The sequence below is a fragment of the Pseudophryne corroboree genome, unplaced genomic scaffold (assembly GCF_028390025.1).
Source record: "Pseudophryne corroboree isolate aPseCor3 unplaced genomic scaffold, aPseCor3.hap2 scaffold_1975, whole genome shotgun sequence".
NCBI classification, from domain to species: Eukaryota; Metazoa; Chordata; class Amphibia; order Anura; family Myobatrachidae; genus Pseudophryne; species Pseudophryne corroboree.
Genome location: NW_026968616.1, coordinates 48,025 through 66,755, shown reverse-complemented (window position 1 = coordinate 66,755; position 18,731 = coordinate 48,025). Strand labels below are relative to the sequence as shown.

The window sequence follows — 18,731 nt, the reverse complement described above, 5'->3', positions numbered from 1 at the left end:
GGAGAAAAAATGGCGCTGGTGAGTGCTGAGGGAGAAGCCCCGCCCCCTCGGCGGCGGGCTTCTGTCCCGCTTAAACTGTAAAATTGGTGGGGGCTCATACATATATACAGTGCCCAGCTGTATATATGTTATATTTTTGCTAAAAAGAGGTTTATATTGCTGCCCAGGGCGCCCCCCCTGCGCCCTGCACCCTTACAGTGACCGGAGTATGTGAGGTGTATGGGAGCAATGGCGCACAGCTGCAGTGCTGTGCGCTACCTCAGTGAAGATCATGAACTCTGTGGAGCCCGACTATCCCCATGGTCCTTACGGAGTCCCCAGCATCCTCTAGGACGTTAGAGAAACTAGGATTTTAATACCTACCGGTAAATCCTTTTCTCTTAGTCTGTTGAGGATGCTGGGCACTCGTCCCAGTGTGTACTGTGTCTGCAGTTATTAAATGGCCCTTAACTCCAGAACATTTATGTGGAGACAACTTTCCTGACTTGACCATCTTCCTTGGACGTTTTCCCCCTGTGTGACTGCTCCCCAGCCTCGGAGGGTTGCATCTGTGGTCCCTAGGATCCAGTCCTGGATCCCGAACCATCGCCCCTCTAGGAGGTGAGAACTGTGCAGCCACCAATGGAGTGAGATTCTGGTCTTGGAAGACAGGATTATCCTCCGGTGCATGTGTAGGTGGGATCCGGACCAATTGTCCAACAGGTCCCACTGGAACACTCTGGCATGGAACCTGCCAAACTGAATGGTCTCGTAGGCCACAACCATCTTCCCCAGCAACTGAATGCATTGATGGATTAACACTCTTGCTGGTTTCAGAATTTGTTTGACCAGACTCTGGATCTCCATAGCCTTTCCACTGGAAGAAAACCTCTTCTGTGTCCAGTATGTGTTATGATTCCAGCACTCTGGTCAGAGAAGATCTTATGGCAAGGACCGGTGCACTGGAACGGAATGCTGGGGAAGGGAGCAGGACAGGAAAATAGCCCCTGGCGCCCTAACTCTGTTGTCTCACCCGTGTTGTCAGAAATCCCCTGCGAGACTATGGTTTCTTGAGCCCTTGGCAGCCGCGTTTGAAGGGCGGATTATGTCTGCCCAACTTCGATGCCCCCCGGTCTTAATGAGAGACAAAGGGAAACCCGAGACAGGGTGATAACAAGAGGCCCTCTAACTAAACAACCAGGCCAGGGGCTAAGCAAACTCAAAACTATAATATGTGCGGAGAAACCGCCAGGAAAAAGGACAACCAAAATATCCACTTGTCCAATTCTCCTACCCGGCACCGCCGAGTACCAGAGAGGACTTGTGGAAGCGGAACCCTCCGCAAATGCTCCAAACACAAAATATAAAAGGTAAAGCGGCTGAGCCGCAACACACGGCAGAGCCGCAACTCACGAACACCACTGGATATAAAACGGTGATCAGTCAGGACTCCAGGGAACCAAACGACCTCTTGGGATGAGATGACAACTCCCGAATACCGGACTTCTGCGGACTGGAATGACCGGATACAGCAGGACTGGAAACAGACTCTCAGCAAACAAAGGCAGCATGCAGGAAGCTATTACCGGCATCTGTGAGAAGCCCTGGGAGTGTATTTAACAAGGAGTCCTCCAATCAGCTGCTAAAGGCTGATTAGAATAAATGCTGTGCAGCTGCCTTGCTGCACGGCCAGAGAGCAGGTGAATATCTTAATTTCCTAAAACCTAGCAACGGGGAACGCGGTCCACCAGTGGCGTCCCCGTTGCTAGGGTCCGTGCGGCTCAGCGCGCCCGGCGTCTAGCGTTGCTAGGGAGCCGGCGGCTGTACGTGCACGGCATCTCTAGTTGCTAGGCGCCGGGCCGCGCAGACCATCAAGCGGACCCCGGCGCCTAACAGTACCCCCCCCTTGAGGAGGGGTCAAGGAACCCCTAAAGCCAGGTTTCTGAGGAAATTCCCGAAAAAATGCCCTCTTGAGCCTCGGGGCATGAAGATCCTTATCCAGGACCCAAGACCTTTCCTCCGGACCATAGCCTTTCCAGTGAACCAGAAAATACAGCCGATCCCGGGACAATTTGGAATCGAGAACCTTCTCTACCAAGAACTCCTGTTGTCCCTGTACATCCACTGGAGATCTACCCTGAGAGATCTTCCGAGGAAATCTACTGGAAGAAACGTATTGTTTCAACAGGGAACAATGAAACGTATTTCCAATCCTGAGAGATCTTGGTAAACGTAACCGAAAGGCAACTGGGTTGACTCTTTTAATAATAAGAAATGGCCAAATAAATTTGGGTCCCAGTCTAGCTGAGGATTGTCGAAGCCTGATGTTGCGAGTCGACAACCACACCCTATCTCCCACCTTAAAAGTGCAAGGACGTCGGAGCCTGTCAGAAAATTTCTTCTCTCGAAAGGCCGCTTTTCTGAGAGCAAGGTGCACCTTTTTCCAAATGGCTCTGAGATGGGAGGTTAAGGTAAGCGAGGAGACTGAGGAATGATGAAAAAAAGAATTAGCTCTGGGGTGAAAACCAAAAACTGAAAAGAATGGAGACTCTTTAGTGGAGGAATGACAAGAATTATTGTAAGCAAATTCAGCCAACGGAAGAAACTCGGACCAATCATTCTGGAGTTTGGCTGAATACAAGCGCAAATATTGTTTCAATGATTGGTTAACTCGTTCGGTTTGCCCGTTGGATTGTGGGTGGTAACCGGATGTTAACGACAATTTCATCTTCAATGAGGCACAAAAACATTTCCAGAATTGTGCGATGAATTGTGGACCCCGATCAGAAACAATATCAGTAGGCAACCCATGAAGCCTGAATACATGGCGGAGAAACAAAACTGCCAACCCTTGGGCAGAAGGCAATCGGGGAAGAGCAATAAAATGAGCCATTTTACTAAAACGGTCCACTACCACCCATATGACTCGGAATCCGGCTGAAAGGGGAAGGTCAACCACAAAATCCATGGAAATATGAGACCATGGCCTGAGAGGAACATTTAAGGGCATAAGTTGCCCGATGGGCAAGGAACGGGGAACCTTATGCTGTGCACAAACCTGACATGAATAAACAAATTCCTTGACGTCTTTAGAAAGACCAGGCCACCATACTGAGCGAGAGACTAACTCCAATGTCTTAGAGACTCCTGGATGCCCTGAAACTTTGTTATCATGGAATTCCGTTAAAACAGTAACTCTCAAAAACTCAGGGACGTAAAGACGACCAGCAGGAGTAATTCTAGGAGCTTGGTGTTGAAGCTGTTTTAACTGGGTAAATAAATCTTGTGTGAGGCCCGCCCAGATGACCGAAGATGGAAGTATGGGGGTAACAGGATTGTTATTGTGAACCGGAAGAAAGCTATGTGACAGGGCATCAGCCTTAGTATTCTTGGAACCAGGCCTGAAAGTGATTATAAATTTGAAACGCGTAAAAAAAATAATGCCCAACGTGCCTGCCGGGCATTAAGCCGCTTAGCCGATTCAATCTATTGCAGGTTCTTATGGTCAGTCAATACCGAAATAGTATGTTTTGCTCCCTCCAGCCAATGCCTCCACTCCTCGAAAGCCCATTTTACCGCCAGTAACTCCCGATTACCAACGTCATAGTTGGATTCAGCGGAGGAGAATTTCCTGGACATAAAGGCACAAGGATGTAACTCCAGAGACTCCGGATCCTTTTGAGAAAGGATAGCCCCCACTCCAACCTCCGAGGCATCAACCTCCACCACAAAGGGCAATTCCGGATTAGGATGTCTGAGGACTGGAGCCGAGACAAAGGCTTGTTTCAAGGCCCGAAAGGACAACTCAGCTTCACGCGACCAGTTGGTAGGATCCGCTCCTTTCTTTGTCAGAGCTACAATGGGAGCAACCAGGTCAGAAAAAGAATGAATGAACCTTCTATAATAATTCGCAAACCCTAAAAAACGCTTAATTGCTTTTAAATTGGTGGGTTGCGCCCAACTAAGGATGGCCTGGAGTTTCTTTGGTTCCATGGAAAATTATGTACCCTAAAAAAGATACTTCCGTGACATGAAACTCACACTTCTCCAGCTTGGCATATAAATGATTCTCACATAAATTTTGAAGAACCAGACGCACCTGGGTAACATGTTGTTCCATTGATTTAGAAAAAATCAGGATGTCGTCTAAGTAAACGACCACGAATTTCCCTAGGAAGTCACGGAGCACATCGTTAATGAGGTCTTGAAAAACTGCCGGAGCATTGGACAGGCCGAACGGCATCACCAGGTATTCGTAGTGACCCGACTGAGTACTGAAGGCCGTTTTCCACTCATCTCCAGATTTAATTCGGATGAGGTTGTACGCTCCTCTAAGGTCAATTTTAGAAAAAATCACAGCAGAACGTAACTGATCAAAGAGTACAGAAATCAACGGCAAAGGATAGGTGTTTTTAACTGAGATCTTATTCAGGGCTCTAAAATCAATGCAAGGTCTAAGCGAGCCATCCTTTTTCTCCACAAAGAAGAAGCCTGCACTTAAAGGAGATTTTGATGGTCTAATAAATCCTTTCTCAAGGCTCTCCTTTACATAATCATTCATAGCCGCAGTTTCTGGCCCGGATAATGCATATAATCTTCCCTTTGGCAATGCGGCACCAGAAATTAACTCAATAGCACAATCATAAGGCCGATGGGGAGGCAGAATGTCCGCATTGCCTTTGGAGAAAACATCAGCAAACTCCTGGTATTCCACCGGAATGAGTTCTGGAATGATAGCTGCTACTCTGACTGGAAACGTGATACATTCCTTATCACAAAAAGTACCCCAATGTGAAATCTCCCCCGACCGCCAATCAATGGTGGGATTATGAAAGGCCAGCCAAGGGTGACCCAGAACAACTGGAACTGCTGGGCAATGTGTAAGAAAGAACTCGATTTTCTCGGAATGTAGAGCTCCTACTGTAAGTAGTACAGGGGGTGTACGGAGAGAAATAATCCCATTAGACAGCGGACTCCCATCTAAGCCATGCATGGTGACACACCTACCCAAAGGTAACTGAGGAATGCCTAAGGCCTTAGCCCAAGTTAAATCCATAAAGTTTCCTGCAGCTCCACTGTCAACAAAAGCCGACACCAAAGAACTGAGGCTGCCAAAGGAAACTTTAACTGGGACTAAAAGGGAGTTATTCGAGGAGATAAGCTGCAGACCTAGGTGAACCCCCTCACAATTCACCTGGTCAAAGCGTTTCCCGACTTGTTTGGACAATTACGAGCAAAATGTCCCTTACCCCCACAGTACAGACAAAGACCAGAATTTTGCCTTCTGGCTCTTTCTTCAGGAGACAGCCGGGAGAGACCCATCTGCATGGTCTCCTCTACGTCTTCAGGAATGGAATATACACACGGACTTGACCTTACAGGTGCTCCTTTTTCAGCCCTCCGCTCTCTGAGACGACGATCAATCTTAATAGAAAGCTCCATGAGTTTATCGAGAGTCTCAGGAGCGGGGTACTGAAGGAGACTGTCTTTTATAGACTCTGATAAGCCGAGGCGAAACTGACTGCGCAGGGCTGGGTCATTCCAGCCACAGTCGTTCGACCAACGGCGAAACTCCGTACAATAAACCTCTGCAGGATTTCTACCCTGTCTGAGAGCGCGCAACTGACTTTCAGCGGACGCCTCTCTATCAGGGTCATCATACAAGAGCCCTAAAGACTCAAAAAAAGCGTCAATTGACAACAATGCCGGATCCTCTGCTCTTAAACCAAATGCCCAGGTCTGAGGATCCCCCTGGAGCAAAGAAATAATAAACCCGACCCGCTGAGATTCAGTACCCGAGGAAGTCGGTCTTAAACGAAAATAAAGTTTACAGGATTCTTTAAAATTAAAAAACTCTTTTCTATCACCAGAAAAACGGTCAGGCAAATGCATCTTTGGTTCAGGGACTACCCTTGGGGAAGCTCGCAAAAGATCTTCCTGCGACTTCACCCGAAGAAAAAGATCCTGAACCATCTGAGTAAGTTCTTGAATCTGGCTGACTAAGAGCTGACCAGGATTTGGCCCTAAACCTGTTGGATTCATGAGGCCGATAAACTCTCACAAAACTGAATGAGAAAAAATTAAACCCCGTTTAATTTTAAGTTTTGGTATGGCCGGTAATAATGTTATGATTCCAGCACTCTGGTCAGAGAAGATCTTATGGCAAGGACTGGAGCACTGGAACGGAATGCTGGGGAAGGGAGCAGGACAGGAAAATAGCCCCTGGCGCCCTAACTCTGTTGTCTCACCCATGTTGTCAGAAATCCCCTGCGAGACTATGGTTTCTTGAGCCCTTGGCAGCCGCGTTTGAAGGGCGGATTATGTCTGCCCAACTTCGATGCCCCCCGGTCTTAATGAGAGACAAAGGGAAACCTGAGACAGGGTGATAACAAGAGGCCCTCTAACTAAACAACCAGGCCAGGGGCTAAGCAAACTCAAAACTATAATATGTGCGGAGAAACCGCCAGGAAAAAGGACAACCAAAATATCCACTTGTCCAATTCTCCTACCCGGCACCGCCAAGTACCAGAGAGGACTTGTGGAAGCGGAACCCTCCGCAAATGCTCCAAACACAAAATATAAAAGGTAAAGCGGCTGAGCCGCAACACACGGCAGAGCCGCAACTCACGAACACCACTGGATATAAAATGGTGATCAGTCAGGACTCCAGGGAACCAAACGACCTCTTGGGATGAGATGACAACTCCCGAATACCGGACTTCTGCGGACTGGAATGACCGGATACAGCAGGACTGGAAACAGACTCTCAGCAAACAAAGGCAGCATGCAGGAAGCTATTACCGGCATCTGTGAGAAGCCCTGGGAGTGTATTTAACAAGGAGTCCTCCAATCAGCTGCTAAAGGCTGATTAGAATAAATGCCGTGCAGCTGCCTTGCTGCACGGCCAGAGAGCAGGTGAATATCTTAATTTCCTAAAGCCTAGCAACGGGGAACGCGGTCCGCCAGTGGCGTCCCCGTTGCTAGGGTCCGTGCGGCTCAGCGCACCCGGCGTCTAGCGTTGCTAGGGAGCCGGCGGCTGTACGTGCACGGCGTCTCTAGTTGCTAGGCGCCGGGCCGCGCAGACCATCAAGCGGACCCCGGCGCCTAACAGTATGACTCCCAAAAACAACAACCGCGTCATTGGGACCAACTGCGATTTTGGCAAGTTTAGGAGCCAACCATGTTGTTGAAGAACTGTCAGGGAGAGTGCAATGTTTTGCACCAACTGGTCCCTGGATCTCGCCTTTATCAGGAGATCATCCAAGTACGGGATAATTGTGACTCCTTGCTTGCGAAGGAGAACCATAATTTCCACCATCACCCTGGTGAAAATCCTCGGAGCCGTGGACAGACCAAACGGCAATGTCTGAAATTGGTCATGACAATCCTGAATTGCAAACCTTAGGTAGCTTGAGGCAGTGGCTAAATGGGAACATGTAAGTAGGCATCCTTTATGTCTACCAAAACCATGAAATCTCCGTCCTCCGGACTGGAGATCACTGCCCTGAGAAAATTCCATCTTGAAATTGAATTTCTTTAGGAAGAAATTGAGGGATTTCAGATTTAAGATTGGTCTGACTGAGCCGTCCGGCTTCGGGACCACGAAGAGGCTTGAATAAAAACCTTCTCCCTGCTGACTAAGGCCAATTTGAACAATCGGTGAGGGGGAACGTCTTGAAACCCCAGTTTGTACCCTTGGGACACTATTTGTAAAACCCACGAGTCCAGGTCCGAATGAATCCAGAACTGACTGAAGAGTTTTAGACGTGCCCCCACTGGTGTGGGCTCCTGCAAGAAAGCCCCAGTGTCATGCAGTGGATTTGGCAGAAGCAGAGGACAATCTCTGGTCCTGCAATCTTGAAGAGGCTACAGACCTCTTCCTTTTCCTTCCTCTACCTGCAAAGAAAGGGGAATCTAAACTTCTTGCATATCTATTGGGCCAAAATGACTGCGGTAGATAATGATGCGTCTTCATCCGTTGACAGGGAACATAGGGCAAGAAGGTTGACTTACCATTGAAATGAGGATGCATCTTGCTGCCTTTCCAATGAAGCAAGTTTAATTTAGTAATAGGTGAAAAACCATCCTTACAAAGGTGTTAATCAGAGACTTGGCTTTGTGGACACTTTTCAGAGAACAAATTTGTTAGCATAAAAATAAAGCCAGAAAATGAAGAGCTGTTTAATCACTCAATTGGATTTTTCTGCCAGCATATTTTTTTTCTCTGCAACCCACTGCTAAATTGTGCTTCCTAGCTGTTTTTATAAAATCACTGAATCAAATCTAACTCTGATTACATCAGAGAAGGCCAGGTACCCTACACCATAACAGGGGGTTTGAAATTTTGACTTGTCTACTTAAAGATCACCAAAATCTGATAACAAGGTCAATTAGGTCCCTGGGTGGGATTGAACCACCAACCTTATGGTTAATAGCCGTACATACTAACTGATTGCGCCACAGAGACACTTTGCAAAAGTTCATACTGACAAAGGCTAATAAGCATTCATCTAAAACGTTTCCTAGAAAAACTTTAAAAAGTCAATAATCTGGAGAGTTTTTGTAAGATGTTTCTTCCATCAACCAACGAAGAAACACATTGGTACTTTCCCATGATGAGTGAGTGCTTCAGGATCTCTTGCACTTACATGTGCAGCAGAGTACTGCAATGGAAGCATGCTGGGCCCATAACCCAGAGGTAGGCAGATTGAAACTATCCTCTGCTATATGCATTTTTTTTTGTTAATTAAAGTAATCCAAAACTGGGATTGATATTTTGTCTCTTTTATTTTTACTTAAAGTACAATAACTTTTACCATTTTAATTTGTTTTAATAGAATATCGACAGTATTGTTTTCTTTCAAAAATCCACTTCATTTTCTGTACCCTATTATTAAAATGGTAATTGACAAAAACAAACTACATTGTCACCAGAAGAGCAATACAAAATGTACAAGTGATATATTAAAATCATTTTTCCAGCTTGAATTTCAATGATGCATTGGGTCAACAATTTTGTGAGAAACATCTTCACCCTTAAATAAAGATTTTCTTAATTCCTTACCTGTGTGCTAATTAGATATCACCTTGTTTTCACATTAAACAGACTTCCACATGAGAAAGCAGCAAGGATGCAGTGGCGTTAATGTTTCCTGGTGTCAACCTGTATTATTTCAGTAGACATTGAAATGAGGATACATCTTGCTGCCTTTCCAATGAAGCAAGTTTAATTTAGTAATAGGTGAAAAACCATCCCTACAAAGGTGTTAATCAGAGACTTGGCTTTGTGGACACTTTTCAGAGAACAAATTTGTTAGCATAAAAATAAAGCCAGAAAATGAAGAGCTGTTTAATCACGCAATTTGATTTTTTTGCCAGCATATTTCTTTTTCTCTGCAACCCACTGCTAAATTGTGCTTCCTAGATGTTTTTATAAAATCACTGAATCAAATCTAACTCTGATTACATCAGAGAAGGCCAGGTACCCTACACCATAACAGGGGGTATGAAATTTGACTTGTCTACTTAAAGATCACCAAAATCTGATAACAAGGTCAATTACGTCCCTGGGTGGGATTGAACCACCAACCTTTTGGTTAATAGCCGTACACACTAACTGATTGCGCCACAGAGACACTTTGCAAAAGTCCATACTGACAATTGCTAATAAGCATTCATCTAAAACGATTCCTAGAAAAACTTAAAAAAGTCAATAATCTGGAGAGTTTTTGTAAGATGTTTCTTCTATCAACCAACGAAGAAACACATTGGTACTTTCCCATGATGAGTGAGTGCTTCAGGATCTCTTGCACTTACATGTGCAGCAGAGTACAGCAATGGAAGCATGCTGGGCCTATAACCCAGAGGTAGGCAGATTGAAACTATCCTCTGCTATATGCATTTTTTTGTTTGTTAATTAAAGTAATCCAAAACTGGGATTGATATTTTGGCTCTTTTATTTTTACTTAAAGTACAATAACTTTTACCATTTTAATTTGTTTTAATAGTATATTGACAGTATTGTTTTCTTTCAAAAATCCACTTAATTTTCTTTACCCTATTATTAAAATGGTAATTGACAAAAACAAACTACATTGTCACCAGAAGAGCAATACAAAATGTACAAGTGATATATTAAAATCATCTTTCCAGCTTGAATTTCAATGATGCATTGGGGCAACGATTTTGTGAGAAACATCTTCACCCTTTAATAAAGATTTTCTTAATTCCTTACCTGTGTGCTAATTAGATATCACCTTGTTTTCACATTAAACAGACTTCCACATGAGAAAGCAGCAAGGATGCAGTGGCGTTAATGTTTCCTGGTGTCAACCTGTATTATTTCAGTAGACATTGAAATGAGGATGCATCTTGCTGCCTTTCCAATGAAGCAAGTTTAATTTAGTAATAGGTGAAAAACCATCCTTACAAAGGTGTTAATCAGAGACTTGGCTTTGTGGACACTTTTCAGAGAACAAATTTGTTAGCATAAAAATAAAGCCAGAAAATAAAGAGCTGTTTAATCACTCAATTGGATTTTTCTGCCTGCATATTTTTTTTCTCTGCAAACCACTGCTAAATTGTGCTTCCTAGCTGTTTTTATAAAATCACTGAATCAAATCTAACTCTGATTACATCAGAGAAGGCCAGGTACCCTACACCATAACAGGGGGTTTGAAATTTTGACTTGTCTACTTAAAGATCACCAAAATCTGATAACAAGGTCAATTAGGTACCTGGGTGGGATTGAACCACCAACCTTTTGGTTAATAGCCGTACATACTAACTGATTGCGCCACAGAGACACTTTGTAAAAGTATATACTGACAAAGGCTAATAAGCATTCATCTAAAACGTTTCCTAGAAAAACTTTAAAAAGTCAATAATCTGGAGAGTTTTTGTAAGATGTTTCTTCCATCAACCAACGAAGAAACACATTGGTACTTTCCCATGATGAGTGAGTGCTTCAGGATCTCTTGCACTTACATGTGCAGCAGAGTACAGCAATGGAAGCATGCTGGGCCCATAACCCAGAGGTAGGCAGATTGAAACTATCTTCTGCTATATGCATTTTTTTTGTTAATTAAAGAAATCCAAAACTGGGATTGATATTTTGGCTCTTTTATTTTTACTTAAAGTACAACAACTTTTACCATTTTAATTTGTTTTAATAGTATATTGACAGTATTGGTTTCTTTCAAAAATCCACTTCATTTTCTTTACCCTATTATTAAAATGGTAATTGACAAAAACAAACTACATTGTCACCAGAAGAGCAATACAAAATGTACAAGTGATATATTAAAATCATATTTCCAGCTTGAATTTCAATGATGCATTGGGGCAACGATTTTGTGAGAAACATCTTCACCCTTAAATAAAGATTTTCTTAATTCCTTACCTGTGTGCTAATTAGATATCACCTTGTTTTCATATTAAACAAACTTCCACATGAGAAAGCAGCAAGGATGCAGTGGCGTTAATGTTTCCTGGTGTCAACTTGTATTATTTCAGTAGACATTGAAATGAGGATGCATCTTGCTGCCTTTCCAATTAAGCAAGTTTAATTTAGTAATAGGTGAAAAACCATCCTTACAAAGGTGTTAATCAGAGACTTGGCTTTGTGGACACTTTTCAGAGAACAAATTTGTTAGCATAAAAATAAAGCCAGAAAATGAAGAGCTGTTTAATCACTCGATTGGATTTTTCTGCCAGCATATTTTTTTTCTCTGCAACCCACTGCTAAATTGTGCTTCCTAGCTGTTTTTTTATAAAATCACTGAATCAAATCTAACTCTGATTACATCAGAGAAGGCCATGTACCCTACACCATAAGAGGGGGTTTGAAATTTTGACTTGTCTACTTAAATATCACCAAAATCTGATCACAAGTTTAATTACGTCCCTGGGTGGGATTGAACCACCAACCTTTCGGTTAATAGCCGAACACACTAACCGATTGCGCCACAGAGACACTTTGCAAAAAGTGCATACTGACAAAGGTTAATAAGCATACATCTAGAACGTTTCCTAGAAAAACATAAAAAAATCAATAATCTGGAGAGTTTTTGTAAGATGTTTCTTCCATCAACCAACGAATAAACACATTGGTACTTTCCCATGATGAGTGAGTGCTTCAGGATCTCTTGCACTTACATGTGCAGCAGAGTACTGCAATGGAAGCATGCTGGACCCATAACCCAGAGGTAGGCAGATTGAAACTATCCTTTGCTATATGCATTTTTTTTGTTAATTTAAGTAATCAAAACTGGGATTGATATTTTTGCTCTTTTATTTTTACTTAAAGTACAATAACTTTTACCATTTTAATTTGTTTTAATAGTATATTGACAGTATAGTTTTCTTTCAAAAATCCACTTAATTTTCTTTACCCTGTTATTAAAATGGTAATTGACAAAAAAAACTACATTGTCACCAGAAGAGCAATACAAAATGTACAAGTGATATATTAAAATCATCTTTCCAGCTTGAATTTCAATGATGCATTGGGGCAACAATTTTGTGAGAAACATCTTCACCCTTAAATAAAGATTTTCGTAATTCCTTACCTGTGTGCTAATTAGATATCACCTTGTTTTCACATTAAACAGACTTCCACATGAGAAAGCAGCAAGGATGCAGTGGCGTTAATGTTTCCTGGTGTCAACCTGTATTATTTCAGTAGACATTGAAATGAGGATGCATCTTGCTGCCTTTCCAATGAAGCAAGTTTAATTTAGTAATAGGTGAAAAACCATCCCTACAAAGGTGTTAATCAGAGACTTGGCTTTGTGGACACTTTTCAGAGAACAAATTTGTTAGCATAAAAATTAAGCAAGAAAATTAAGAGCTGTTAAATCAAGCAATTTGATTTTTTTGCAAGCATATTTCTTTTTCTCTGCAACCCACTGCTAAATTGTGCTTCCTAGATGTTTTTATAAAATCACTGAATCAAATCTAACTCTGATTACATCAGAGAAGGCCAGGTACCCTACACAATAAGAGGGGGTTTGAAATTTTGACTTGTCTACTTAAATATCACCAAAATCTGATGACAAGGTCAATTACGTCCCTGGGTGGGATTGAACCACCAACCTTTTGGTTAAAAGCCGTACACACTAACTGATTGTGCCACAGAGACACTTTGCAAAAGTACATACTGACAAAGGCTAATAAGCATTCATCTAAAACGTTTCCTAGAAAAACTTAATAAAGTCAATAATCTGGAGAGTTTTTGTAAGATGTTTCTTCTATCAACCAACGAAGAAACACATTGGTACTTTCCCATGATGAGTGAGTGCTTCAGGATCTCTTGCACTTACATGTGCAGCAGAGTACAGCAATGGAAGCATGCTGGGCCCATAACCCAGAGGTAGGCAGATTGAAACTATCCTCTGCTATATGCATTTTTTTGTTTGTTAATTAAAGTAATCCAAAACTGGGATTGATATTTTGGCTCTTTTATTTTTACTTAAAGTACAATAACTTTTACCATTTTAATTTGTTTTAATAGTATATTGACAGTATTGTTTTCTTTCAAAAATCCACTTAATTTTCTTTACACTATTATTAAAATGGTAATTGACAAAAACAAACTACATTGTCACCAGAAGAGCAATACAAAATGTACAAGTGATATATTAAAATCATCTTTCCAGCTTGAATTTCAATGATGCATTGGGGCAACGATTTTGTGAGAAACATCTTCACCCTTAAATAAAGATTTTCTTAATTCCTTACCTGTGTGCTAATTAGATATCACCTTGTTTTCACATTAAACAGACTTCCACATGAGAAAGCAGCAAGGATGCAGTGGCGTTAATGTTTCCTGGTGTCAACCTGTATTATTTCAGTAGACATTGAAATGAGGATGCATCTTGCTGCCTTTCCAATGAAGCAAGTTTAATTTAGTAATAGGTGAAAAACCATCCTTACAAAGGTGTTAATCAGAGACTTGGCTTTGTGGACACTTTTCAGAGAACAAATTTGTTAGCATAAAAATAAAGCCAGAAAATAAAGAGCTGTTTAATCACTCAATTGGATTTTTCTGCCAGCATATTTTTTTTCTCTGCTACCCACTGCTAAATTGTGCTTCCTAGCTTTTTTTATAAAATCACTGAATCAAATCTAACTCTGATTACATCAGAGAAGGCCAGGTACCCTACACAATAACAGGGGGTATGAAATTTGACTTGTCTACTTAAAGATCACAAAAATCTGATAACAAGGTCAATTACGTCCCTGGGTGGGATTGAACCACTAACCTTTTGGTTAATAGCCGTACATACTAACTGATTGCGCCACAGAGACACTTTGCAAAAGTACATACTGACAAATGCTAATAAGCATTCATCTAAAACGTTTCCTAGAAAAACTTAAAAAAGTCAATAATCTGGAGAGTTTTTGTAAGATGTTTCTTCTATCAACCAACGAAGAAACACATTGGTACTTTCCCATGATGAGTGAGTGCTTCAGGATCTCTTGCACTTACATGTGCAGCAGAGTACAGCAATGGAAGCATGCTGGGCCCATAACCCAGAGGTAGGCAGATTGAAACTATCCTCTGCTATATGCATTTTTTTTTGTTAATTAAAGTAATCCAAAACTGGGATTGATATTTTGTCTCTTTTATTTTTACTTAAAGTACAATAACTTTTACCATTTTAATTTGTTTTAATAGTATATTGACAGTATTGTTTTCTTTCAAAAATCCACTTAATTTTCTTTACCCTATTATTAAAATGGTAATTGACAAAAACAAACTACATTGTCACCAGAAGAGCAATACAAAATGTACAAGTGATATATTAAAATCATCTTTCCAGCTTGAATTTCAACGATGCATTGGGGCAACGATTTTGTGAGAAACATCTTCACCCTTAAATAAAGATTTTCTTAATTCCTTACCTGTGTGCTAATTAGATATCACCAAACAAGGCTTCACCTTCATAGGGAAGAGACTCCCTTTCTTCTTGGAGTCAGCATCAGCATTCTCTTGGTGAATCCACAATGCCCTCCTATCCGACACTGCCATGAAATTGGCCCGTGAACTCAAGAGTCCTATATCCCTTGCAGTCTCACGTAAGTATGCTGCAGTGTCCTTGATATGATACAACGTAAGGAGTATCCCATCTCTCCAGGGTATCTATATCGGATGACAAGGTATTCGACCAATTCTTGAATACTACTACTCACCCATGCACATGTATTTGTATTCTGTCCGCGGCGGGAAATGAATAAACAACCAGAATCCTTTTGGGGATTTGAAACCATTTTGTCGAGCTGGCCCAGACTTTCTCAAACAGAGATGGAGGAACGTTACATCAGCTTTCATTATATATCTATATATACATACATATAGACCCCTTTGTCAGGAACAGCAGGGTCTTCAGTGATTTTAATATGTCCATAATATCCACAATCATGTACTGAATGCTCCTTGCCAATATTGGATCTAATCAGGAAACTTATGGTCGACATAAGTATCAGTATCCGTGTCAGTATCAGTGTGTAGTAACTGGGCAAAATAACATTTTTGCGACCCAGCGGGGCCTGAGGGAAAAGAAACATAGCCATGAATATCACATCTATTCTCTACGTCTGTGTCTGGGACACAGATTTATCCAACCTTACTCTGATATTACTGAAACATTTACCCAGTCAGTTATCGGTGGTGCCAACAGGGCCACCATCATATGTCTGCATTCCTAATATAGTTTCCTCTTGGGAAAAACAGGTCAGATTTCTTTGTCTCAGATCTTCCTCTAGCCTTGTTCTTCTTTTGAGAGTTCCCTTGTGCTGCCTCAGTTGGATCTCCTTCACTTGACAGGGGGGTGCCCGAGCAGCGACCCTCCCCAGCTCTAGCCCAACTCCTACTTACGTGCCAAGTGAGATACTATGATCAGGAAGGTGCTTCTCCCAGGGCAAGGCTCACCCATTGCACTCTGGGTGTGCTGCTCCTGCGATTTCCCCAAATGTGGGACACTTGACTGCATAATTTGTGTTTCCACTGGTCTGCTTTCATATAATTCAGATCTCTTTGTCTCAGGTCTCTCTCCAGCCTAGTTTGCTGTCTGTTTCCACTTCTTTTTTTTTTGAGCCCCTCCCTTCTATACCCTTGTGCACTATCCTGACTTCTCCTCCTGTCTGCTTACTTTGTGCCTTCCAACGCACAATGCGAACTACAGGTAGTGCTGCAGTGCCCACACCCTTTTACTTGCCTTACAGAGCAGCTCTGGAGCTGTTACAGTGCCCAGCTGCTGCAAGAAATCAGCTTGAATGCTTCAGGGGCTGGGGCATAGCCAACATGAGCCCCACACCGAAGGAGGGTGGAGGTGTTTAATGCGAACTAGGGGTCATCCAAGCGCCGCAAAAGGCCGCCATGCCCTGCACGCCCCTTTTCTCTTTTCATATGCAGATGAGGGTTGAAGCCAACTTTGACCCACTGCTTGGATGACATCACCGTATGCAAATCCATCTGCTGCAGGCCTTCCCCCAGGAATGCTTGTACTAGTTGTTGCATTTGGTTTGTTGTTTGGGGGTGCTTCAGTATTAGGCAGCCTTCTGCCCTCCCATGTTCATCTGAAAATATGTGTTCTCCCTGCAGTTGTTGTCCCCAGATGAGAGTTCCCTTGTGCTGCCTCAGTTGAATCTCCTTTACTTGACAGAGATGTGCCTGAGCAGCGGCCCTCCCCAGCTCTATCCCAAATCATACTTATTTTGCATAGGAGATACCATGGTCATGAAGATTGTTCTCCCAGGGTGAGGTTCATTCATTGCATTCTGAGTATGCTAACCCCTGTGATTTCCCCAAATGTGGGAAACTCGACTGCATTATTTGTGGTAGTGGGGGACTGTGTTTGTGCTTTCCTCTGGTCAGCTCTGGTAAAAGTCAGATTTCTTTGTCTCAGATCTTCCTCTAGCCTTGTTCTTCTTTCGAGAGTTCCCTTGTGCTGCCTCAGTTGGATCTCCTTCATTTGACAGGGGGGTGCCCGAGCAGCGACCCTCCCCAGCTCTAGCCCAACTCCTACTTACCTGCCAGGTGAGATACTATGATCATGAAGGTGCTTCTCCCAGGGCAAGACTCACCCATTGCACTCTGGGTGTGCTGCCCCTGTGATTTCCCCAAATGTGGGAAACTTGGCTGCATAATTTGTGTTTCCACTGGTCGGCTTTCATATAATTCAGATTTCTTTGTCTTAGGTCTCTCTCCAGCCTAGTTTGCTGTCTGCTGGCATACTCTCTCTCTGTCTCTCCAAAGGGCCTTGTGGGGAAACTGTCTTCAGAAAAAGCATTCCCTGTGTGTGTGTAGTGTGTCGGTACACGTGTGTCGACATGTCTGAGGAAGAAGGCTATATTAGAGAGGAGCGGGAGCAAATGAACGTGGTGTCTCCGCCGACACCTGATTGGATGGATATGTGGAATGTTTAAAATGCTAGTGTAAACTCATTGCACAAAAGATTAGACAAGGCAGAAGCTTTGGGACAGTCAGGGTCTCAACCAATGCCTAATCCTATGTCGCAGGGACTGTCAGGGTCTCATAAGCGCCCACTATCCAGATTGTTGACACAGATACCGACACGGATTCTGACTCCAGTGTCGATTACGATGATGCAAAGTTACAGCCAAAATTGGCAAAATACATTTGATATATGATTATGGCAATAAAAGATGTTTTGCACATCACAGAGGAGCCCCCTATCCCTGACAAGAGGGTACATATGTACAAGGGAAAGAAGCCTGAGGTAACCTTTCCCCCCTCACACGAGCTGAACGAGTTATGTGAAAAAGCTTGGGAATCTCCTGCAGATTTCCAAAAGGATTCCCCTTTCCCATCAACGGATAGGTTACGATGGGAATCCTCCCCTTGGGTGGACAAAGCATTAACACGCTTATCCAAGAAGGTAGCCCTCCCGTCCCAGGATACGGCTACCCTCAAAGAGTCTGCTGACCGCAAACAGGAGATTACCCTGAAGTCCATTTATACACATTCAGGTACCTTACTCAGACCGGCAATTGCGTCGGCCTGGGTGTGTAGTGCTGTAGCGGCATGGACGGATACCCTAGATAAGGCTACTATTTTATTGCCCCTGGGGCATATAAGAGATGCTGTCCTATATATGTGTGTATGCAAACTACAGGTGGTGCTGCAGGGCTCACACCCTTTTACTTGTCTTGTAGAGCAACTCTGGAGCTGTTACTGGGTCCAGCTGCTGCAAGAAATCAGCTTGAATGCTTCAGGGGCTTGGGCATGGCCAACATGAGCCCCACACTGATGGGGGTGTATAAAGCGATCTAGGGGTCATCCAAGCGCAACCCCACAAAGGCCGCCATGCCCTGCGTGACCATTTTCTCTTTTCATATGCAGACGAGGGTTGCAGCCAACTATGCCCATTGCTTGGATGACATCACCGTATGCAAATCCGTCTGCTGCAGACCTTTCCCCAGGAATGCTTGTACTAGTTGTTGCATATGGTTTGATGTTTGAGGGTGCTTCAGTATTAGGCAGCCTTCCGCCCTCTCATGTTCATCTGAAAATATGTGGTCTCCCTGCAGTTCCCTTGTGCTTCCTCAGTTGAATCTCCTTAACTTGACGGGTGTGTGCCCGAGCAGCCGCCCTCCACAGCCCTATCCCAGCACATGCTTTTCTTGCGTATGAGATCTCTTGATCATGAAGATAGTTCTCACAGGGTGAGGTTCATCCATTACATTTTAAAGTAGGAAGGTACAAATTACATATTCAAATTACATAT

The 18,731-nt window shown here is 43.1% G+C and overlaps 4 non-coding genes across 4 annotated transcripts; 3 read left to right on the top strand and 1 right to left on the bottom strand.

The window, feature by feature from the left end:
- Window positions 1–11,879: 11,879 nt before the first annotated feature.
- Window positions 11,880–11,953, bottom strand: TRNAN-AUU (transfer RNA asparagine (anticodon AUU)). Its single transcript has one exon. It is a non-coding gene; the product is annotated as a tRNA-Asn (tRNA).
- A 3,898-nt stretch (window positions 11,954–15,851) lies between these two features.
- LOC135005196 (U1 spliceosomal RNA) lies at window positions 15,852–16,014 on the top strand. The gene has a single exon (XR_010205838.1). It is a non-coding gene; the product is annotated as a U1 spliceosomal RNA (small nuclear RNA).
- Window positions 16,015–16,689: 675 nt separating this feature from the next.
- Window positions 16,690–16,853, top strand: LOC135005199 (U1 spliceosomal RNA). Its single transcript, XR_010205840.1, has one exon. It is a non-coding gene; the product is annotated as a U1 spliceosomal RNA (small nuclear RNA).
- A 152-nt stretch (window positions 16,854–17,005) lies between these two features.
- On the top strand, window positions 17,006–17,168 carry LOC135005197 (U1 spliceosomal RNA). The gene has a single exon (XR_010205839.1). It is a non-coding gene; the product is annotated as a U1 spliceosomal RNA (small nuclear RNA).
- The last annotated feature ends 1,563 nt before the right edge of the window (window positions 17,169–18,731 follow it).